We start from the raw sequence: 26,396 nt of genomic DNA on the forward strand, positions 1-26,396 counted from the left end.
GGAAGGATGGGTCAATCTTGAGCCATTGGGAATCAAACTGCCAAACTTATGGAAACCAGCAGTCAGCAGAAGTAGCCTGCAGTACTGCATTCTAGCCACTGGGCTACCATGGCTCTTATAATTGAACATTAGGAAGAATAAAGTGCATGTAATTATATCAGTAGCCTTAAGAATGTGATTGTGTACCAAAATCCAGATATATTTATCTCTAAAGCAAAATTCAAATTGAGGCTTCATACATATCACTGTATCATCATTGCTTTCTTGGTAGTTTTTCCCCCCATCAATAAATATGTATGCATGAGTGAGAGGGGAGGCGAGATGTAATTGAATTACTGAAATTGAAAGCAAAATGCCCAATTTACAAGAATTAGTTTTATAGATTATTTTGGACAAGGAGTTCTTGAAACCTTCAGCCCATCGACCCCTTTCTGTAGTTTCAGATTATACATCAACCCTCAACTATTTATTGAATAAAAATAATTTAACAATATTAGTTTAATGAAGAGTATTACAAATAACAACAATAATGATTTCATAAAAATAGGTAACACTGGAAATATGAAAATCGTATGATTCAACATTCTTTTTTCTGAAACTGTTGAGATCCACCTAACCTTCAGGACTATAGACTGACATGGAACTCTACAGAGGCCCTCAAAGATTAATTGATCCTAATCAACCTCCCATCATTATCAATCATTAATTGACTCCCAGATATTTATTATCCCTCTTTTGACCCAAAGCCATTTTTTGACCTCTAGGATAGTCCCTCAATCTTTGGGGGTTGATATTGACCAATTTAGGAACTCTGTTCTAGATAAACCAGAATTCAAAATTCATTATAAGACAGAGAAAAATTGAGAAGCCATAATGGAATGGAATGGGAAGCTATTTTCTCTTCCATGCTATTGTAATGACCTTGTATTTTAATTTTTTTTAAAAAAAATCTTCCCAATGAATGCCACTTCTGGGCTTAGTGGTTACCGCAACAGCAGTGAAGTAGTGTGAAATGAATACATATAATTCTCTTCCTTATAAAAACCCAGAATTCTGGCAACTTGCCCAATTTCATTTAAGTTGTGGTGATTTTGATCTGCTCCCCAATAATATGTATAATAAAAAGGTAAAATAAATAAATACCAAACAAGATTGTAAAGGCATAAAAACAAATGCAGTGTAAAATGTAATGCTACATAAAACAAGCAGCAGTAAATGAAGTCAGTAAAAGCAAGTGCACTCAAATGCTGACATGCCATAGTTTTAAAACTCTTGATTCACTGGTAGCTTTTAAGCCTGAGAAAACAGAATAGTCTTTCTTTGGCTATCAAAAGAGTCAAAACATTAAAACTAGGAAAACAGCTAAAGCAGCCAGCCAGGGAACATCACTGAAAAAGCCCTGTCTTTTATATCTATCCAAAACACTTATTTGACAGAGCCCCAAGTAATGGCATCACATAAATTCAAATTCCAGGCAAATCTATGTGGCATAAAATTATGATCATAGCACAATAGTCCAGTTACTAAACTTGCTTCCCTGTTTTGCAACAGATGAAGTTTTTAGACTATTTTCAGGAGAAGATCAGTGTTGCAAATGAGAAGTTGCCAGACCATGAGTGAGGTCACTTAGACTATCTACCTGCAGCTGGATTTTTTAAAACAGTCGGTGAAACAATGTCGACTGGCGACCCCCAGGGATAGGGCCTTCTCTGTGGGGGCTCCTGCCCTCTGGAACGAGCTGCCTCCGGGGCTTCGCCAACTCCCCGACCTTCGGACCTTCCGCCGTGAGCTGAAGACTCTTATTTCATCGAGCTGGGCTAGCCTGATTAAGTAATTTTAAATGGGGTTTTAGTTTTTTGTATTATTTAGTTTTTTAATATTTTTGGCCACTATTTATATAAATTTTTAGTCTGTTTTTAATGTGTATTTATTGTACCTTTAATTGGCTGTTAACCGCCCTGAGTCCTTCGGGAGAAGGGCGGTATACAAATGCAAATAAATAAATAAATAAATAAATAAATAAATAAAACCTTTTTTTAACCTTTTTTATTTTTAACCTTTTTATTATACATATGACTGGGGAGCAGATCAGAATCATCACAATGTCATGGGTCTCTAATATTACTTCTGGATCTAACAATATGCAAAATTATGAATCTTTTCCTTTGGATGAATGGTGTAATAACAACAACAACAGAGTTGGAAGGGACCTTGGAGGCCTTCTAGTCCAACCCCCTGCCCAGGCAGGAAACCCTACATCATCTCAGACAGATGGTTATCCAACATTTTCTTTAAAATTTCCAGTGTTGGAGCATTCACAACTTCTGCAGGCAAGTCGTTCCACTCATTAATTGTTCTAACTGTCAGGAAATTTCTCCTCAGTTCTAAGTTGCTTCTTTCCTTGATCAGTTTCCACCCATTGCTTCTTGTTCTACCCTCAGGTGCTTTGGAGAATAGCCCGACTCCCACTTCTCTGTGACAGCCCCTGAGATATTGGAATACTGCTATCATGTCTCCCCTAGTCCCCTAGTATAGGTTGACCTCTATTGAATTGCCTATTTTACCAATTAATAATAATAGCAATAATTCACTCCATGGATTCCTCTTGGTCATGGGGAAGAGTTTATGATGCTCTGATGAGGTTGAGAGCTATGATGAAGGTACCAGAAGGGTCAACCCTGGCAAACTGGTCTTGGTGAAAGGGCCAGACTTAGAGAATCCACCAACCCATTTAATATAAATAGAAAATAGAAAAAGAAATGTTTGTTGCCTAGGTCAAAATGATAGTTCCAGATGTTAGAATGCCTAGGCATCTGTTGTCAAGTGGGCAATGGGATGCAGGAGCCACAGCTGGTCAATAAGAATTTAGGCCTTTAGTGTTATTGGGAAAACAACAACTACAGAGAAGACAAAAGTGATACTGTGTTTGAAAATTGTGCCATTATGGCTTGCTGTTTTAAATCAGAACCAACAAAGTGAGGATATTTAAAGCAAATAATTTTAATATTTTTAAATACTTTTAAATCTTTTAACCGGGGTTTTATTATTTTAGGGTTTGTAATTTTAAATTTTAAATCTTTTAATTGGCCATTTTTCTAATATGCTTGGTTTTAAATTGTTGTTTTAAGTGTATATTTTTATGTTTTTATCTTTTGGCTGTACACCGCCCTGAGTCCCTTGGGAGAAGGGCGGTATAAAAATTTAATAAATAAATAAATAAATAAATAAATAAATAAATAAATAAATAAATAAATAAATGATTGAACACTGGAAATGAATTTATCTAGAATCAAATATCACTGAACAACGATTAGCAGATCAAAGGAGATTGATTACCAAAAATAAACTATTCAGGGATTCAGGACTAGAAGAGATTCAGAAACACTGTGAAAATGGAAGATCCAAAAACAATAGTAGAATAGTGGAAGAATTTCAAATAACAACAATAGGAAATATAGAGGAAACAGCTGGTGTGAACTGCAGAAATGATAACTTAGAAGTAATAAGAAAAGAAACAGTACAGGCAGGCCACTGAAACAACCTATAAATTGACCTCCCAACAAGAAGAATCAAAAACAGAAAATTATGGCATATTCAGAATTACAGTGGAAAGACAAAGAATGCCAGCATTGAAAGTAGTGCCCAGAAAAGATCTATAATGAAGGATGTGAATAATGTACTTGCTGAGATTGAAATAACATCTGTCAAACAGACCAATCAGTTTGCCTTTGGTACATCAGTGACAGTTATAGAAAAACGAGGTATCAAAATTAGAAAACTAAAAGAAAAAATATATGCATTCCCAAAGTGGAAGATCAAACTAAATTAAGATCAGATGCAAGTAAGAAGAATGTAAGGGTCAAGACAAGCTTAATTAAAAATATTGGCTTGGCTTTTGAAAAATTGAAGTTTTGGAAATCATAAAGCAACAAATAATAGCTTGAAATTGAAATTTAATCATACAATTTAAGCTAAAATCAACTATTTCAGTCAGACCAAAGGCGATTCTGCTGAAGTATAAATAGGAATAGAAATTCTGAAAATGTACAATCAAATAAAAAGGGGAAAAATCCAGTTTTGGAAAATGTATAGGAAACTCAAAAAAAATTCAGTAAAAAAGCTGGGGTGTATCAAAGAATTTCAAGATGAGTTTTATAAAAATCAAGTGGAAGAATTAATAACAACAGCAGAAATAGTTAAAAACTGAATGAAAATTATTAAAAACTTAACTTCTACTGAAAATAATCAATTGCATAGCTTTTGGCTCAAATATCTGACTAGCTTACATCCTATTATAGTTAAACAATTTAATGAAATATTGCATAAAGGAGACATAAGTGACTGGTTAATGACTGTCAAAATATCTGATTCAAAAAGACTCAGCCAACAACACCAGGAAAATATAGGCTGATTACATGCTTGCATAAAATGTTTAAATTACTCGCAGGAATAATAGTGGACAACAATCAAGATTATTTAGAAGAAAATAACATCCTTCTAGTAGTGCAGAAAGGAAATAAAAGGAAAGGCAGAAGTACAAGGTATCAACTTCTGCTTGATAAAATGAATAGAATAGAATTTCTATTGGCCAAATGTGATTGTCTTGGTGCATATGCTCTCAGTGTACCTAAAAGAAAAGATACCTTCATCAAGGTACAACACTTACAACACTTAATGATAGTCATAGGCTACAAATAAGCAATCAGGAAACAATCATTATCAGTATAAATCGTAAAGATACAAGCAACAAAGTTACAGTCATAAGTGGAAGGAGATGGGTGTTGGGAATGATGAGAAGATTAATAGTAGTGCAGATTTAGTAAATAGTTTGAGAGTGTTGAGGGAAATATTTGTTTAGCAGAGTGATGGCATTCAGGAAAAAACTGTTCTTGTGTCTAGTTGTTCGATGTGCAGTGCTCTATAGCATCGTTTTGAGAGTAGGAGTTGAAATGGTTTATGTCCAGGATGTGAGGGATCTGTAAATATTTTTACAGCCCTCTTTTGGATTCATGCAGTATACAGGTCCTCAATGGAAGGCAGGTTGGTAGCAATTGGTTTTTCTACAGTTCTAATTATCCTCTGAAGTCTGTGTCTGTCTTGTTGGGTTGCAGAACCAAACCAGACAGTTATAGAGGTGCAGATGACAAACTCAACAATTCCTCTGTAGAACTGGATCAGCAGCTCCTTGGGCAGTTTGAGTTTTCTGAGTTGGTGCAGAAAGAACATTCTTTGTTGTCTTTTTTTGATGACTTTTTTATGTTAGCTGTCCATTTTAGATCTTGCAATATGGTAGAACCTAGAAATTTGAAGGTTTCTACTGTTGATACTGTGTTGTATTGTATTGTGAGAGGTGGAAATATGGAAGGGTTTCTCCTAAAGTCTGCCACCATTTCTACGGTTTTGAGTATGTTCGGTTCCAGATTGTTCTGGTCGCACCATGAGGCTAGTCATTCAACTTCCCGTCTGTATGCAGATTCATCATTGTCTTGAATGAGACCGATCACTGTTATGTCATCTGCGAACTTCAGTAGTTTAACAGATGGATCGTTAGAGATGCAGTCATTGTTATACAGAGAGAAGAGAAGTGGGGAGAGCACACAGCCTTGGGGGGCCCCTGTGCTGATTGTACAGGTATCTGATGTGATTCTGCTTAGCTTCACCTGCTGCTTCCTGTTTGTTACGAAGCTTGTGATCCATTTACAAGTCTGTTCAGGTACCTGTAGCTGGTTTAGCTTAGTTAGAAAAGTGTATGGAATGATGGTATTGAATGCTGAACTAAAGTCTACAAAGAGGACCCTTGCATAGGTCTTTGGAGAGTCAAGATGTTGTAGGATGTAGTGCAGAGCCATATTAACAGCATGTTGATCTATTTGCTCAGTATGCAAATTGCAAGGGGTCTAACAGCGGATCCGTGATGGTTTTCAATCACATGGTTGATAAAATAATAAAATAGGCTTCTAATTCACACTGTAAGATAAATAGAGGAAAATTATTTCTGGAATTTCAGATACAGAGTCAAACAGGACCATGTTTTCAGACAAAGCAAAACCATTCTCCAGTATAACTCTTCCTGCTTTAAACAGATGACAATACGTGTGAATTATATCCTAACCATTCTATTAGTTTTGTCAACTTTCCATTATGCTAATTATAGCGATGTTCTTCATTAAAACCAACTACACCAACTTTCATACCTTGGCTTCTATTCTAATTGTACCAACTATGTACAATGTCCTTCCTCAAGTATCTGTAGACTGATCATTTTCCCTATGGCTCTCAGTCTTAATAATCCCACTGAAATCAATAGGACATATTAAGAGTTTGTGGTTAGCATCATAGGTGTCCATAGGAAGATGATGGACAAGTGGGAGATGATGTAACTAGTGAAATATGTATCACAATATCATCATGCAAGCTCCACTTCTTAAATATTGGTTCAACAGTGCAACACTAGAATAAAATGGCAGAATTTGTGACAGGATGACACAACACAAGTTTTATCATTTTGGGATTATCGTGATTAGGAATGGACTTGTATATTTAGAAGTTAATTGAAATAAACACCATATGGTCAAATGCATAAACATAAGCAAATGAGAAGTAGATATTCAGATGCATACACAACTGACTTAGGAAATCTGGGTTTATAGCATAAATATTTGAAGCACTATAAATTTTAGGAAACATTTACTACAGTTATGTTTGATGATCCAAATGAGTCTGTGGCATATAATTATCAGAGACTTTGTCATATGAATAATTTAGCCTCACAAACAATCTTGCTGGAGGAAAAAAAAAAAGAAAGGTTTTCTTTCCACGCCCTCCCGTGCTCATTTTTCAAATTAGAATTAGCAATACAATTTATATTTTCTCTCTAATGATGGATGGACAGTTAGATAAGTAGCTAATGTTACCTGATACTGATTTAGCTAATGAAGGATGATTGATAGCTAGGTGATTAACTAAAAATGCACTGATGCAGTCAACAATAATATTAATGTATATATGTGCTGCAGAGGGGAAGCTACGACATTGAGTTGTAAAATCATATTTCCCTAGGGACTTAAGGCAACTTTTATATAAACTATGTCTCTGTGGTTAAATGTATGTGAATGTGCAGGTAGATTGGAATTTAAGAGACGGAAAAAAGATTCAGACACTGTGACACTAGCACAAGCAGTAGTGATAGCACTTAGATATATATACCGCCCCATAGTGTTTTATAGCACTATCTGGGTGATTTACAAATGTAGGCATATTGTCCCCAACAATCTGGGTCCTCATTTAACCAACCTCAGAACGATGGAAGGTTGAGTCAGCCTTGTGCCTATCAGGATTAAATTCCAGGCTATGGGCAGAGTTTGTCTGCAATACTACATCCTAATCACTGTGCTACCAGGGTTCCCTGAACACTATTGGATTTAAAATAAAAATAATTTTACCTGAGACTAAGAGCATAACAATCTGGTGAAGACAGTAAAGAGAGGGTTGTTGACCTATTTTAGTTTTTGCAATGGGAGAGAGAAGACATGGATGTGGAAATGGACAAGTTGTATAGAATTAACACACATAATGAAAAATTTAGAAATGTATTAAGAAATGTATTTGTGCACCTAGCCAGTAAGAAGGTTCCATGACAACGTTTTTACACTGAACTAAAGATTAAGAATAGCAGAAAACAGCACCAGAGAAAAGGATATAAAATTGATCAAGGATAAGTTAATAAATGTTTTTATAAAACATTGGAAACCCTTTATGGACTTTCTGCTGAAAATGGACAGAAATGAATAGATGATTTCCTGTCTTTGTTACTCAAAATCATATTCAGATGACAGCACAAAGGACACCCTAAAGCCACCCTCCCTTTGAGGGGAATGGAAGTCTGTGGCAATGATGTGGCCAAAATTTGGCAAGTGAATTGCAACAAAATTATTACTTCAATACTCTCAACTTCTTTTTGTTTGGAAATTAAATATAAGTATTGTGTCAACAATCCAAGAGATTGAACATACTTAACATTTAAAAATTGCATTTCAACTCCTCCCCAGATGAACACACACAAAAACATTTTGCACTTCACAATTTGGGCTCCATCATTCATGCAATCTTCCCAAACCATCCAATGCAGTTCTCATTTGATCCGTCAAGACAAATGTAGTTCCCAACTGTCATAGGGTGGTCTATTTATGTGGTGCATATCAAGACATGCTTCTGTGTTTCAAGGTTGAAAAAAAGGGAGAAGGAGATGTATAGTAAAATAACCATTATGTAATATGGCATGGATTCTCAAAAATGATTATGTGTTTTATTTTACTGTATATATTTATTATTTCCAAGGAATTTCTCACCATTTAAAAAGAATGTTCTGGGTGATATACAAATAAAAAAACTAAGAATATCTGCAATTCTTGGGATTTAGGGACTGCTTCTGCTCTGGCAACAGATATATCAATACCTAAATGTATGACCACTTCCCACTAAGCAAAATTTTTATGATACCTTCTAGTGCTCCACTCACTCATGAATATTTGTCCACCTTGAAGTCTAGTTTGCCAAACTAGATTTGAGTTCCAGAAGAATTCAGATTAATTATTATAATTTTCCAAAAGATTTGATCAGTCCATAAAGTTTTGACCAGCCCTACCTCCTGTGTTTTCCCACCTGAATGTAATTGCTTCATGTGGTTAATAAAGGACCAGCTGCTGTTTCAGGAACCAGCTTGTGTATTTTTATATGTTGTTGAGAACCATACCTTGTAGTGTTTTCTCTGAAATTGTGAATTTTGATATTATCAGTTCTGTTAGAACAAACCTTTCTCCCTCTTTCTAACTTGCTTGGAGTGGACCTCAAACATTCTGTCTTTCACATATCTCTATTTACACCTTCCCACAAATACATGAGATAAAGTTACATATGTGGGGGTGTTTATAGCAGTATAGGTTACTGACAATATATTAAGAGTCATATTGTTATGCATAGATAACATATACTGTAGTAACACCCTCAATTTGTTAATCAAGCTGGTTGAAAAGAAGAACAGCAATTATATCAAACTATACACCTTTTTTTCCCCCAAAAAATGGATTTTTGACATAATTTCTTTTTTTTTTAAGTACAATATTATTCTCTTTAGAAAGTGATACCCTTATATAATCTGGAGAGGCCAATCTTTGAAACTATTCAAATAATAGCGTGTAATTACAGATATTTTCCTTTGATGTTACTGTGATTAATTATTATTTCTGCCTGTATACACTTAGGTGAAACATGTAACAGGACAGCAGAGCAATGTGCTGATGGGCCCTGCAGGAATGGTGCTACTTGTGAAGATACTATAAATGGCTTCAAGTGCTCCTGTCCATCAGGTAAAACTTTGTGAGAATTTCTTTAAATATATACATATATTTCTTCTTACATGGCTTCTTGGTTCAGCAAACACTAATTGATGCAGGTATAATTTATTTAATTTCTGGTTTTGACATGGGTTGTACAGGTAGTCCTCAATTTACAAACATTACATGGGTGAAGCCATGTAAGGAGCCATTACAACTGAAAGTCATGACACTTGTGAAGCAAGGCACACATGACTGACCTAATTTCATGACCCATTGTGCAGCAGTTATTCAAAGACTACAGTAGTTGCTAAGTAAACCGGTTGTCCACTATGGGCCAGGTTTGCTGAAAACTGTAACAAAAACATCGTAAATCGTGGTCACATGACTTCAGGATGCTGTAAATGGTTGTGAATATGGCTGGTCGTCAAGTGCTTGAAATGCAGTCATGTGGTCCTGGAGGGGGCCAGCCATTAGAACTCCAGAAACAGGTCATAAGTATGTATCCCTAGAGAGAAACTAAGCAACTGTTGTGGCCATCCACTGCCAGCAGAGCTAGCAGCAGAGTCAGATGAGGAGGAGGTTGAGGGGGAGCTTGGGCCAGTTTCGGAGCCTTTGGAAGGCTCTGATGAGGAAGCAGGAGCAGAGGCAGAGGCAGAGCCAGGCCTTCCATTCTCCCCCAGGTGGAGAGGCAGCTGTTTTTGGGGCCTGAGCTGAGTGACGGGGAGGAACAGATGGGACCTATCCCAGATGGAAGTATGCGTAGAGAGGAAAGGAGAAGAAAACAATGGAAAGCAATAAGCTGGCTCTCAGGGAAAAGAAGATGTAGATGCTAGCCAGCCCCTCCCTGGCTGGGAAATAAATAGTAGGGGTTTGGGAGTGGCTGGTTGTCACATTTGGTTCTCCAAATGAGACAATCATTTGTTTTCCAGTGTACATCAATCACGTTGGATTCCTTTGCCAGAATCAGGTTTGTTGGAACTAATTGCTCTGTATTTGAGATGCCATCAGAATCTCCCTGATGGGAAATAAAAGAGAGTGAATTTGCCTCAGCCATGTGAACAGGGACTGTTTCTGCTTGGCTAATCATTGTAATGTTTTTTTTTATCTTGAATTCTCATGTGAACAGAGACTGTTCTTGGCCTGTTTTTAGAAGGAGAACAGAGTCTCATTTGTGACTAATTACTTTTGGTTTTGTTGTTCCAGTGTGAGCAAAGACTGTTCCTGCCCTGACATAAATAAAAAAGGCTTTGTTTTACTCATGAGTAAGCAGTTTCTCATTGCTTGCGAAGGCTGGGTCAAACAGCAACTTAACAGCAACTTAAACAGATTTTAAGCTGAGAACTACCTGTATAATTTCGTTTCTCTTTTTCTTTCTCTCTCTCTCTGTCTCCTACAGGGATCTGTGTGTCGATACCTCTTTGTAGCTTTTCAGGCTACTCTTCTCTTGCCATAGACTTTTCTTGGGAATGAACTAGTAAATTATTTCCCTCTTTTACAGAAGATGCAGACTTGTTTATAAGTGCACTCGCTGTTCTTACTTCAGTATGTCATTAATTCATAAACACATCTACATTTGTGCTATATTGGTTGAATAGCACTCATTCTATGCATAAATGAGGCATTGCAGATTTAAAAGGCTTTCTCCATATTTCCCTGTGTGATGTTACCTCTAATGCACTATGAGGTGAGGTTGCAGATTCAATGATGCATCGTAAATAACACAAATGCATCTTTTAAAACAACCTTTATTCCTCTGCAAAATTTTCAAGGCATACGTAATCGTCTCAATAATAGAAACCGCATACATGAGCAAACATAAAGCACTTGTGAAAATATGAGATGAATGTGGAAATTGTTACTGTTTTAAGATAATTTGCACACCTGAGATTATACTTTTCTTGCACAAGTGAAAGCAAACAATCTCTCTTTGGCACAACGTCTGGATTTTGGATTGAAGCATAGAAAACTTGCATGCTGGAAGGTAATCACCATCCAGAGTTCAGTAACTTTTTTCAAACTTTTCAGACAGCTCTGCTGGACAGGCATAATAAATCAGAAAGCCAGGCAGTTCAAATAACTACTTCAAGTTTCTTGCATGCTAATAATGTTCTCTACAAGAATCTGAGCTACTAACTATCAAGGCAAATTGTAGATAAGAGTCAACAAGATTCAAGGTGGGCTGGACTTACAGTATATCCCTTGTGTGCATGAAGGACTCCAGGCTGATGGCATGCTTGACCCCTTCCTCAGGTTCAGCCTGTCCATTTCCTACATTTTATCATGTCATCTTTTTGGAAGCTTTAAAGAAGCCGTGCTTTCAAGCAAAGTAATAATGAAGATAATTATATCCTTATTTAAAATTTATAATTCCAATATTAACTTATAACGGCAATTCATGCGGAGTTTTGCTACCTGACTGAAAAAAGCTTGAGTATATGGAAAAACTGTAATGTGAAAAAGATACTGAATATCTTCACTTTATTCTGTGTATTAGAACTTACTATTGCATGATACTCAAACTGTTTTCTGCCTGTGGCAATGTATTTTGACATTCAAATAATGTGCATTATTTTGTTACGTAAGAAATATTCAGTACATACATGCATGCATACATACAAAATGCATTTCAACTTTTATGGCAATTCTGATTTAAAACTTTCCATACCCTACGATAATAGGCTACTCGCTAACCTTGAAATGAGGCGACCCTGGAGGCTGAAATGGTTTAACTTTCCCCCTTGGCACCAGTGTCAGTAATGGAAATTAAACACATTATTCAATCACTGAGAACCAAAAAGTAGTCACAAGAAACCCAGCACATGGTAAAGACTTCCTACCCCTGGGACATTTTAGGACATACATTGAACGCTGGGCTTCACTATTGGAAGAGCTGTTTACTAAGATTAGACAACACACATTCCAAGCTATATTCCAACAGTATGGGAACTCTCCATCATAATTTTGTTTACAAAATACAAAAAAGATAAGGAAGACCCTAAAAATTACAGAACACAAGCATTTTTTATATAACAACTAAGGTGTATGCAAAACCTATTTGAGCAAAATAAAGGATTGGGTGATTGAGAGGAACGTATTAGTGGAAGAACAGGCTGGTTTTAAAACTGATGTTCTACAATAAATAATAGCTCCATTCTTCTTATTCACATCATCTTATTATTAATTACTCAACTATGGTAAACATCTGCTTACATCTTTCATAGATCTTAATGTGGCTTATGATTCTATAAAGTGAGAGACCCCTTATGAAAGAAGCTGGTCAGGCTAAATATGGAATCTAGAGTTTAACACCTGATACAATAAAGGCCACCTATTCAAATACATGTTGGAAAATCCATACTGGAATTGAAGTTACTCTCACACAGAGCATGCCCAAATTACAAATAAATAAGGATGCATCTTGTCCCTGATATTGTTTATGTCAATATTTATTCCTCCACTGTATGGATGTTCGTGTGCCAGATATCCTTAACAGGCACATTAACATCCTTTTGTATGCAGATGACGTGGTTCTGATGACATACTCACGAGTAGACCTGAGAATTTGGCACCTATCATCTCTGTATCTCTTTGACTACTAATAAAACTGAATCCAAAGTTGTGGTTTCTGGAAAAAAGATGTACCAAATACAACATGGATTTGGATGAGAAGCCTATAAACCAAATAAACTCTTTCTTATCTTGGGTGGTTTTTTTTAAATACAGGGTCTTGGGTCAACTACTTCAAATGAAGTCCCCAGCAAGTTCTAAAATGTTAACTTAATCATTCAGTTATAACTATCCAACCACTCTGCTTTCCATTTTAAAGAACTACAAGGCAAAAATTTCACCTGTGCCAAAATATGATGCAGACTTGTGCATATCTCAAAGGTCCCCATACTGGACCAATATGTCCCTGTATCTGTAAAAACCACCTCGAAACATAACAAAAATGTTTATTTGCTCTATAGGTTTCCCTCCAAGTGCCATCTTTTTAAGATCTATTTTGTGGAACAACAAAAATATGCCTGCAGCAGCAGTCGGAATTGAAAGAGGCACCCACTCCATTTATAGTGTAAGAGAAATCAAAGTCTTTAACAATGAGTGGCGAATTCTCCCAGTAGGACTTGATACATTACCAAAAATGTGCCTTTAAGAACAGAAGGAGGGACGTGGTGGCTCAGAGGCTAGGATGTTGAGCTTGTCGATGGAAAGGTCGGCAGCTCAGTGGTTCAAATCCCTAGTGCTGCCGTGTAACGGGGTGAGCTCCCATTACTTGTCCCAGCTTCTGCCAACCTAGCAGTTTCGAAAGCACATAAAAATGCAAGTAGAAAAAAAGGGACCACCTTTGGTGGGAAGGTAACAGCGTTCCGTGCACCTTTGGCATTGAGTCATGCCGGCCACATGACCATGGAGACGTCTTCGGACAGTGCTGGCTCTTCGGCTTTGAAACGGAGATGAGCACCGCCCCCTAGAGTCGGCAACGACTGGCACGTATGTGCGAGGGGAACCTTTACCTTTACCTTAAGAACAGAAGGAGAGACTTCAACCCATCACATGGATGAATCCAGTTTTAAAAGCTTCCATTTTCATATCCCTTTGATGCTATTAAATCTCAAACCCTTTCTCTTGATTATCCCTCTATCGTCTAATGTGTCATACATTTAGAAGAACAGAAGCTCAGGTATGGAGCCTTTAGCTTTCTCATCTTCCTTAGATAGGGAAAGAGATAAGGAAGCAGATGGAAATCAGATTAAGGCAAATAGCTTTCCTAATATGCATACTTCTAAAGATCAGCCGACTGGAAAAGCACTTCTAAAATTGCTGTGAGTCACATTGCAAGATTTACAGAGCAATGTGGTAGCATGTTGCTTTTCAACCTTCCTGCCTTCAGGAAAGATTCATCTAATTGGCTTGTCTGAAAAGGTATTCTTGATTTTTTGCTGCTAAACCTCTGAGCATTGCAACATTTGAATATTCTTCTTTTTTTTTAATACACCGTAGCTATCTAATTGTCAAGTCCTTGAAAATATCCTCAGTCTTCTGCTAAATCTGGTGTTACTTCTTCCAGTTTTATTGTATCCTTCTGGAAAGAAGTGGGGAGCAGTTCCATGTGGCTGGTGTTCCATTTTTTCAATAATGTTTGTTCTACTATAAAGGAATTTGCCTAGAAATGAGATGGTGACTAGCACATAATTACTAATGAAATTAATTCCTAAATAGAGATTTTGAGCAAAGATTTTAGTTACTGTGTCACACTAGCCATTGAACTAATTTGTTAAAATTTGTTTCTCCCTTAACTGCCAATGTTATTAGACTAGCAATATTTAAGTTAATATTTCTTCTTCCCCTCTCATAGCTATAATGATGGTGATGGAAAATGTATTTAAAATTTGATGTTGCGACTTCTTGTATCTGTTCTGACCTAGGTTTCCTGAGTCAGTAAAACACACGAGTAGTACCAAAAACCTCTTTTATTGCAACAGCTGTGAATTCTGTTCATTCACAAATGAGTCCCAAATTGTTGTAAAGAATCTGGACCATTAGTAGATAGCTGCAATGGAAGTTTATATGTCTCTTTGTTGCCATCTTGGGGGCGGGGGGACTTCTAGATTTCTGCAGTCTAGAAATCAAAGATTTTCTCATACAGATTCAGTAAGGAAACAGGAAAGATGTATTCAGTGTTATAATTTATGCTGCTTGTGACAATCTGGCCAGAATATACTCCTAGAAATTAGGACATATTGCTGGTGTTGAGGGATATGCCTGACATCTCCTTCAAAACTGGGACTATCCTGGAAAAAATCAAGATATCAAATCGCCTGATTCAGACCCATTTCTGTAAGATTAAGCACAGAAAATCTTGAGGCTTTTTAATAATTTATAAATCTGATTCATAGTCTAATCTTGAATTCTACTCTGATTGCTTTCAACTTAGTTACCCCTCCATCTCCTACTTATGAAAAAGGATGGTGTTACATATTGAAAAAGGGCAGTGGTGGAATTCAATTTTTTTTACTACCGGTTCTGTGGGCGTGGCTCGGTGGACGTGGCTTGGCAGGGGAAGGATACTGCAAAATCTCCATTCCCACCCCACTCCAGGGGGAAGGATACTGCAAAATCTCCATTCCCACCCCACTCCAGGGGGGAGGATACTGCAAAATCTCCATTCCCTCCCCACTCCTGGGGGAAGGATATTACAAAATTTCCATTCCCATCCCACTCTGGGGCCAGCCAGAGGTGGCATTTGCCAGTTCTCCAAACTACTCAAAATTTCCACTACCGGTTCTTCAGAACCTGTCAGAACCTGCTGAATTTCACCCCGAAAGAAGATATTTCCTTGGTTAGGATAATTTTTCATTCATTATTTTCTTGTATTATGTGTTATGAGTACCAGTTTAGTGCAGTAAGCAATAGGGTAGAAACTGGCTGAGTGTGAGTTTGTCCCACCTTAGACATAAAGTCAGTTGGTTGACCTTGTCCAGTCACTTTCTCTCAGCTCTAGGAAGGAGACAAGAGCAAACCAAAGAAAAACTTTACCAAGAAAATTTCAGGGACTTGCCCAGGCAGTCTCCAAGAATTGGAGATGACTGAATGGTTGAAAAAAAAAATGTTATAATTTTTAACTTAAAGAAAAGCCCTATGATTTTATAGGACTATATCAAAGAAATTCTCCTCACCCTTCCATGTTTCTTTAATTAATGATGTTTATTGAAGTTGAAAAAAACATGGATAAAAAACTAATACAAAGTATGAAAAATATAAAAAAGAAAAAACTACAGAGAAAAAAGGGGGGAAGGAAGAAAAGGTATGTAAAAGGAAAAAAAAAATGTCCTTTCCACTTTTTCATGGAGAAATGCAATATTATTTGCAAAAAAGTCTTCTAGTTGCTAATGTACATATTCCTGCAGATGTATTTCATTCTCCAATTCTCTCTTGTCTGTTTTTCTATTTTGCCTATTCTTGATATAATTGGCTTTCAGCACTTAATTACTAAGGCAGGTTTATCTTTTAAAGTCATCTTGATATAACAGTTGTAAAAATTGGCTTCAGTTTTTCCATTCATCTTTTCCATTCTTTTGTGTCTTGCACATGAAAGAAAACATGCTCTCATTTTTAACTAGTTTTTCATCCTGGAACAGTACTTATAAACTGTATGCCATGTGGAAATTGTAGAATAATAATCCTGCATCAGTTCACCATTTTTCTTTTTTCTTTAAAATTAAATTTGCTGCTGTTGTTTTCCTGTACAGATTTATGTATAGTACAAACACTGTACTGTACATAGATCAAGCAAAGTTCTTAATATCTTGACTTGAAGACAGGAAATGAAAACATAGTTTATTGGATGTTTTAAGAGATTTAATTTGTTAAAATATTAAAAACCTGGTAAGGATTATATATTAACATGGATGTACAACAAAAATTACAACAAAAGGGACATTCCCATAGCACACTACATGTATCTGTATTAGGATAGTGAAAAACACTTCCCTTTGAATCATTTTTAGTGTGAAATTCCACAGAACATCTAGATTTCCATGTGCAAAGCTGGGAAATGTGCTACTTTGAACATTTCAGAGTGTCCCAAGCTTTGAAGTGGCATTTTATATTTTAAACAGCTGTCTTAAGCTCAAAAAAAGCTCATCTCACAGCCAAAATGTCAAGTTGAAAATATTTCAGGATATTTTACATTCAGAATAGTTCAGAATCAAACATTTTGAACCGTAACATGAATATGTTTTAAATAATCTCATTACACTGTATTCATTGCTTTTTTATTTTCTTTCCCTATACTGGGTCCTAATTAACATGTAGCGGGAGGGAATTCGATAGTAAAATTGCCATTACCAAGAAGATCTTAGCTTAGGTAAATACTCGGTAGCAAGGTCTGTTCTATTCAACAGATCTCAAGGGCTGGGATGATTTTTCATGAAGAAGGTATTCCAACAAAAGTAGCCATCCTGCTGGTTGAACAGAACAGAACAGAACACAGCAGAGCAGAACAATAAAGGTGGAAGGGGCCTTGGAGGTCTTCTATTCCAACCCCCTGCTGAAGCCCATCCCTATTCCATAGAATTGGCTGTCCAATCTCTTCTTTAAAACCTCCAGTGATGGAACATCCACTCACGCCCTCGTGACGTCTCGCCTGGATTACTGCAATGCTCTCTACATGGGGCTCCCCTTGAGGGGCATCCGGAGGCTTCAGTTGGTCCAGAACGCGGCTGCGCGGGTGATAGAGGGAGCCCCTCGGGGCTCCCGTGTTACACCTATCCTGCGCAGACTGCACTGGCTACCTGTGGCCTTCCGGGTGCGCTTCAAGGTGTTGGTGACAATCTTTAAAGCGCTCCATGGCATAGGGCCGGGCTATTTACGGGACCGCCTACTGCTTCCAAATACCTCTCACCGACCCGTGCGCTCCCACAGAGAGGGACTCCTCAGGGTGCCGTCAGCTAGGCAGTGCCGTCTGGCGACACCCGGGGGAGGGCCCTCCTCGGGGGGGGCTCCCACCCTCTGGAACGAACTCCCCCCAGGACTTCGTCAACTTCCGGACCTCCGAACCTTTCGTCGCGAGCTTAAAACGCACTTATTCATCTGCGCGGGACTGGATTAGATTTTAAAGTTATTGGTTTTAAGGGGTTTTTTATCATTTATATTGTTTTTAAATTAGGCAATAGAATAAGTTTTTTAATTGTTGTTTTTTAATTTGTATTTATATGTATTTTAACTGCCTGTGAACCGCCCTGAGTCCTTAGGGAGATAGGGCGGTATATAAATTTGAAAAATAAATAAATAAATAAATAAACTTCTGAAGACAAGCAGTTTCATTGGTTAATTGTTCTCGTCCAGAAAGTTGAATTTTTTGTCCCTCCTACTTTCTAGCAATTTCACCCATGTTCTTGCTTCTCACTTCCTCTCTTGTCTTCTCAGCAGTTGACAAAGCTAGTGAAGAAAAGAAGCAAGCAATATAACTGACAAGGTCATTTATCAAATGGAGTCTTAGCTGCCTCATTTCTGCTGTCCTAGGATTTTTCTCTTTTTTTTTTCCAGTTTATATGTGGCCTCTGGGTTGTGAAATGTCAACTCTTCTTCAAAACATAAATGCTGGGACTGGTTTAAGCTACCTATATTTCACTCCATTTTTAAAGAATCTTCTGATGAACCGATATTTAGGAATATTGGACTATATAGTTTTATATTGATATAAAGGTTTCCCAAGTGCTTAGTGGAAAAATGGTGGCAGTCTGATTCATGAAAAAAAAAGTTGTGTCGAGCCAGATGCAATAAAATCGAAGCTCAAAAACTAAGCTGTTTTCCACTTTAAAAAATCATCTCCAGTATGAAAGCCAAGCTAATGAATAATGCATTAAACCTGCATAAAACCCAAATCTGAAAGTAAAAGTTACGACAAAAAAAAAAAAAAGATATTTGGAAGATAACCCAAAGGAGATTATATTATTTTAGACATTTTCATAAGATTTCCTATAGTTTCTGCAGAGGAATTCAGAGGTATCATTGATTGTCTCAAAAGTTGGAGATCAAAGTTACTTGATAGACAAATGCATAGCCTTGAATACATTATTTTTCAGGTGTCTGCTAGGGATTGTCTTGTTAAAAATAGTTTAACAACAACAGCATAACTATATTATTCTGTACACAGATTAAAATGCTTCCGGACTTAACTTGCTTAGGTTTTCTAATCCTTCAGGTAATTATTATTTTCTCATCTCATCCTATTGAGTAACATTTTGGCGATAAGCATATTGTTTTGTCAGTTGCTTGATGAAATCTAAATATTACAATGAATTGCTTTCTCGAGATTTAAGACATTAATCTAGTATTTCAGCAATGTCTCACATTCCCTTTGCCACTCCTCTTTTATGAATGAATGAGTGACTTTCTTCTTCAAGCAGAGATACAGTTATTCATTGGCTCATTGTAACAAGTTCATTTTTTTTTTCCTAATCAGTTTCTCTTGGATGCATCTAAGAGTTTCTGATTATTCCAACAATTTTTTATTCATTAATTTCTGTTCATTCATTCATGTTATATGCATCCCATCTCACCTGGAGACAATTTGGTAGCTATACACTTTATATATATATTATCTATCTATCTATCTATCTATCTATCTATCTATCTATCTATCTATCTATCTATCTATCTATCTATCTACCTACCTACCTACCTACCTACCTACCTACCTATTATCTAGCCATGCAGCTTATATAGCATTTTATTATTTTAAAACAATCAATTTAATAAATATAAAATTTGAATAATTGCTCTTATGATATGCATAAAGAGAAGGGACACATGTCTAAACTGATCCCTGGCTAGTTTAAATTTATTTATTTTGGCAGAGAGTGGATAGGGAATAATTTTGAAATCACATTCATTTCAGTGGAAAAAAGCATATTGTCCTTTACTTTGTGCTAAAACTGAAAGATGGTTTTTCTCACCGAATGTAAGAATACTACAATATCCTGTATAACTTCAGAAAATGATAGTACTTCGTTTGGGTGTTACTGTGGAAAATGAATGGGAAATTTGTTTAACACATACTGGTTTGTTTGAACCTACCATTTCAGTTTCTCTTTGCGGTTGTCAATATATGTCTACTTAATTGCTTCTTACTCTTTTGAACAAGAAAAACTCAAGTTCATTATAGTCATGTAACAGCACAGACCTCATTAACTAGAAGAATAAGAGAGCCCTCTGCTGTTCAAAATAATGCTTCTGATTAAATTTTAAAGTACAAATTATATTGTTTTCAATATAGTTCATACATAGCTACTCTAAAGAATCTTCTATTAAATCTGATTGGGATTGCTTCCATGTAAACAGGCATAAAATGTCAGATTGAATTAATAATTTTAACATTATATTTTAGTGACTTAATCTCTTATCTTAATAATGTAATTAAGGTGCATATACTTTAATCAAACTGCAATCCAACAGGATTAAGAATTCCAACTATTAGCTACCTTCTAGAAAAACACTGTTTATTACTAAATTTGTATACAGTCATTTCAGCAAATTGACTCATAGGGTTGTTGTTTTTAAAACGTTGTTTTTAGGCATTGATCAGTATTCGTTGTTGTTGTTGTTGTTGTTGTTTTAAAAAAACCTTTCTTCCATTTGCCTCGCTGTAATTGGGAAAATTCCACTGAGACTGTATTACTTGATCTTTCCTTACTGAGTTTTTCTATAAATACTTTTTTCTTTTTAGAAATTGTAGTTCCCCTGCTGCAGGTGTTGTGACAGTCAAGCAATTCTCCTCTGCACCTCAATTAACTAACACAAGGACCTTTTATCTTCAGAGGTTGGGCCTTTTTATTTATTTATTTATTGTTTAAATTTATATACCGCCCTATCTCCCAAAGGACTCAGGGCGGTTTACAGGCATTTAAAAAACAGGTAAATACAATCTAAAAACAGTTAAAAAACTTATTCTAAAAGCCTAAATTAAAAATATGAAAATAAAACCCAATTTAAAAAACCATAAATTAAAATCTAGCTCAGTCCTGTGCAATTAAATAAGTATGTTTTAAGCTCGCGGCGGAAGGTCCGAAGGTCCGGAAGCTGACGAAGTCCTGGGGGTAGTTCGTTCCAGAGGGTGGGAGCCCCCACAGAGAAGGCCCTTCCCCTGGGCGTCGCCAGACGACATTGCCTCGCTGACGGCACCCTGAGGAGTCCCTCTCTATGAGAGCGCACGGGTCGGTGAGAGGTATTCAGTAGCAGTAGGCGGTCCCGTAGATAACCCGGCCCTATGCCATGGAGCGCTTTAAAGGTGGTCACCAAAACCTTGAAGCACACCCGGAAGGCCACAGGTAGCCAGTGCAGTCTGCGCAGGATGGGTGTTATGCGGGAGCCACGAGGGGCTCCCTCTATCACCTGTGCAGCCGCATTCTGGACTAACTGTAGCCTCCGGATGCCCTTCAAGGGGAGCCCCATGTAGAGAGCATTGCAGTAATCCAGGCGAGACGTCACGAGTGCGTGAGTGACCGTGCATAGGGCATCCCGGTCCAGAAATGACCGGGATGCCTGCAGGAATTCGATTTTTCATGTCTTCTTCAAAAACTAACAAAGCAGACCTCCTCTATCCTGCCAAAGTTCATCTCCATGTCTGTTATTAAGACCAAGAGATTCCAACAGTACAGAAGAAGATCTTTCTTGTCTTTTTGTCTCTTACGCACATACATGTACAAAGTTTGCCTACTTGTCTCTAATCAGACCCATATTTATGTTCCTCTGTAGTATAGCTTGCCTTGAGTCAAGTGGAACACAGCAATATAGCAATAGCACTTAGACTTAAATACCGCTTCAAAGTGCTTTACAGCCCTCTCTAAGCAGTTAACAGAGTCAGCATATTGCCCCCAACAATCTGGGTCCTCATTTTACCCACCTTGGAAGGATGGAAGGCTGAGTCAACCTTGAGCCAGTCAGGATCAAACTGCTGGCAGTCAACAGACTTAGCCTGCAATACTGCATTCTAACCACTGCGCTATCACCACCATATATTCAAATATATGAATGAATAAATGAATGAATGAGTGAGTGAATGAACCCATAAATTAGACAGAATTATGTAAACTGTAGCAGTGGAACTGCTAGTGTGCTCTTTTTCTACTCAAGCTGTTATATAAATGTTTTAATCATTGATATATTGATATATAGTTTATTCAATAAATACTCAATGACAGTGTAAACTTCGAAGCAAACTTCAGAATTATGACAGGCAGCTGCAATGTATGTTATATCACCCATCACATTTGAGGTGATTAGCAATAGGTGGTCTAAGAAGAGTGTTTATTGGCTTTACAGACCTTGGTCAGCCATATCTGCTGCCATTCTGGGTCTCCGCCTCTCCCAAAAGAGCAAGATCAGCATCTCTGCTGGAAAATTATCAGAAATATGTAGTAACATCAGAGAGCTCCATCAGGACCTTGTATATTGTATCACTGTTTCTAATTCACTTTAATGTAAGCAGGGGCTTCAAAATTTTTAGCAAAGGGTTCTCTGCCCAGTTGCTGGGTGGGCATGACTATGGTAGGCATGGCCTAGTCAGCCTCCTGCACCACAGGGAGGGGGTTTGCTCTGGAGGCTTTCATCAAGCTTCCAGAAGGGCAAAAACTGCCTCCCCAGGCTCTGCAGGCCCTTCCTGAACTTCCGGTAGGCCCTTTTTCACCCTCCCCAAGCCTCCAGGCCCACCCTGCACTTACCTGCATCCAAAACGGGTCGCGTGGGGACTTCTAGGAAGGGTGGGATGGGGCGGGCAGGGCCTGCCAGGAGTGGGATTTGGGGGTTCTCAGAACTGCACAGAATCTTAGCTAGAGGTTCTCCTGAACCTCTGCGAACTCCCAACAGGCCACCCTGAATGTAAGGCTCCGAAAGCATTTTAGGTCAATGTAAGACTGTAAAATAATGGGACTAACTCCCTTTCCCACCGCCTTTTGAACAGAGCACAAGGAAAGCCAAAAGACTATTGTCTTGCCTAATTAAAGAGAAAGAAACCTTAAACAAAGGTACCGCTTGTTAGTCAAATCCTTTCGTCACTTAGATCTGATTTAGATTTAAGTTTATTCAATTTGGATTACGATAGATTAAGGAATGGCAGGAAGAGTCTAGTTAATAATGTGATGAGTGAATTAGGTTACTATGGTCTTTAGAAAAAAGGACCTGTCATCACACTTATTTGTACTAAAGTTTTTATTTTGGTTGAAGTTCTCCATGTATTATGGGGCAGGTGGGGATGAAAAAGCTGGATCACGGCTAAGTCGTGATTCAATTAAGCACACTGAAAAACATTAGGCCAAATTTACCAGGTCTACATTTGCAAACTGAATTGGCTGGGTTCGCATAATGTGCTAAACCAAACTGAAACAAACTGTGTTATAGCTTGTCGCTATATTATGTGAACAAATTGAATCAACTTTGTATGTTTAGTTTCCTAAGTAGAAACTGTGAGTTGTCTACAATTAGCCCTTGCAAGGGAACCCTTTTTCTGTTGTTCTAAATTCAGGGAGGGGGAAAAACTAAGGCATAGCAAAACAACACTATTCTGACGATGTTTCAAAAAGCACTCCTCTATACTTATATGATAATTTTAACTCCTTTTGCAGAAACCTCAAGCAAAAAAATATAAAGATCTGCAGAACTCAGGATGAAGGGAGGAGAATGAATATGTCAATCAGACATGGCTGTATGTTGAAATGCAGAGTCCCGGTAGGCCAAACGTTCTCTTGGCTGGAGATAAAAAATTTATGGCCAAGGTTTTGCATCCAGTAATGAGACATGTCATTTAAATAGATTTTAGTGGTATTTGGAACCACGAGCAATCTTGCACAAGGGAACACTTTTAAAACGTACTAACGAAAGGTCTTTTTCAGAGCTGACACGCTCAGCATTCTAGAAAGGATGCTGGCTCCCAGAAGACATAAGTGGTATGCTCAGAAAAGCTAATCCCTGCTTCTATTATTTTTGGTAAGAAGGAAATTTATTAATGGGACAATCCTATGCATATTTGCTCAGTAATATATATATATATGTGTGTGTGTATGTATGTATATATGTGTGTATGTAGGTCTTTGGTTGTTCGGGTTTCTCCCGTGTAAAATTGGAAGTGTCTTGGCGACGTTTCGACGAACTCTCATTTGTCATCTTCAGGCTTCAGCTTCGTGCTTCTGGGAGCAATGTGTTATCACAGCTGTTTCTTCCTTTTAACTGCTAGTGGGGTTTGAACTGATTGGGTGGGAGCTTAGCTGTGCTCTGATTGGATGTCAGGACCTCTGCAGATCTACAGGACCAGAAGCCAGACCGCAGCAGCAACATTAGCCATTTCAAACCCCTCCAATCCATACATGCAGCAGACTGACACCCACTATGGAGATGTAGCACGACCACAAAGCCAAACAACAGCAATGCAGCTTACCAGCTCAAATCCCCCTGCAACACAGACTAAACTGAGCACAACCAAGCCCCCACCCAAACAGGACACACCCCCAGCCAATCAGAGCACAAAAAAACCCCATCCAATCAGAGCACAGCTAAGCTCCCACCCAATCAGTTCAAACCCCCACTAGCAGTTAAAAGGAAGAAACAGCTGCGATCACACATTGCTCCCAGAAGCACGAAGCTGAAGCCTGAAGATGACGAATGAGACTTCGTCGAAAGCTCGCCAAGACACTTTCAATTTTACATGGGAGAAAACCCGAACAACCAAAGACCTACATACAAACACCCGTGAAAACCTTAGAAAATATATATATATATATATATATATATATATATATATGTATGTATGTATGTATGTATGTATGTATGTATGTATGTATGTATATATATGTATGTATGTATATATATATATATGTAGGTCTTTGGTTATTCGGGTAAACACCCACGAAAACCTCAGAAAACACCCACGAAAACCTCAGGAAACCAATATATATATTTATAGATAGATAGATAGATAGATAGATAGATAGATAGATAGATAGATAGATAGATAGATAGATAGATAGATATAAGACTTACTTTCCTATAAGTGTGCTGAAGATTTTGCCCAAAGTGTTGTGTCTGCATCATGACTAGGTGTAAAAAGACCAAAAACTGTAATTCAGCAGAAGTGGCCAGAACTATGCTCTACTTCTAGCAGCATCTAGAAGGACAATTATAGCAGCATGAACGAAGCTCCACTTCTGTATAAACGTTCTGAGGGATGGGGCATCAATCCTGAGGCTGCATTTTTGTCTTTTTCCTCTTATTTCCTCCTTTCCCTCCCAGCAATCTCAGTGAGATGGATTATAACAATGTAAGAGTAATACATAAGATGGAATTGACTAGAGTTAGTCACCTAAGATTTGAGGGTTTTTAAAAAAAGTATGCCTTTATTTATTTGATTTGTAGAGTTGTCCATCTCACATATGCAACTCTAGGTGGCTTAAAATAAAATACATAAAATGCACAATATAAAAAATATATACAAGTAGTCCTCAACTTACAAGAGTTCATTTAGTGACCTTTCAAAGTTACAATGGCACTGAAAAAAGTGATTTATGGCCATTTTTCACACTTACAACATGGAAGCATCCCACAGTCATGTGATAAAAATTCAGACACTTGTCAACTGACTCCTGTTTATGATGGTTGCAGTGTCCCAGGGTCACATGGTCCACTTTTGCGATGTTCTGACAAGCAAAGTCCATGGGGAAGCCAGTTTCACTTAGCAACTGTGTTACCAACTTTACAGTTGCAGTGATTCACTTTACAGCTGTGGCAGGAAAGGTCGTAAAATGGGGCAAAATTCACTTAACAAATCTCTCACTTAGCCACAGAAATTTTGGGCTCAATTGTGGACATAAGTCGAGGACTACCTGTACAATACAAAACAAACAAACAAACAACTCACAGCAGCTGAGCACCATAAGAAAGAGTAATAAGCAAAGCCAAGAGATAGGTCTGTTCCAAATAGTTCAACCTAAGTCTAGGAACAAAACCAAGTCTTCAGGGGTTTATAAAAGGTCAACAAGAATTGGGAGCAGTCCAATTTCAGGTGGAAAGATATTCCAAAGGACAGATGCTGTGGCAGAAAAGACTGTCCTCTTGTGTGCTGCCAAACTAGGTAGGACCAGTAGAAACAATTGGTGAGAGAATCTTGCAAAGAAGTCAGTTAGAAGTCAAGAAGGGCTTTAAAGATAGCTACCAGCAACTTGATTGCACATGGAAGTATAATGGAAACCAATGCAGCTCCTGAAATACTGATATTACATGTACCAAAAACCCAACATTATTAATTGCCTGTGCCACCACATTCTGCACCAGTTGAAACATCCATAAGTTCTTCAAGGGCAACCCCATGCAAAGTATGTTTAATTTTATAAATAACTCAAGAGCACAAACATGATTAATACTCTTTCCTTCTCTGATTTCCCCCACAACAATAACCCTGTGAGATGAGTTGGAGTGAAAGACATATGTTTAGCGAAGGTTGTAGAGAGTGTGGTTGCATGGCAGCTTCCCCGGCACCTGGAGGAAGCTGTCTATCTAGACCCATTCCAGTCC

Source organism: Ahaetulla prasina, chromosome 1 (assembly GCF_028640845.1).
Source record: "Ahaetulla prasina isolate Xishuangbanna chromosome 1, ASM2864084v1, whole genome shotgun sequence".
NCBI lineage: Eukaryota > Metazoa > Chordata > Lepidosauria > Squamata > Colubridae > Ahaetulla > Ahaetulla prasina.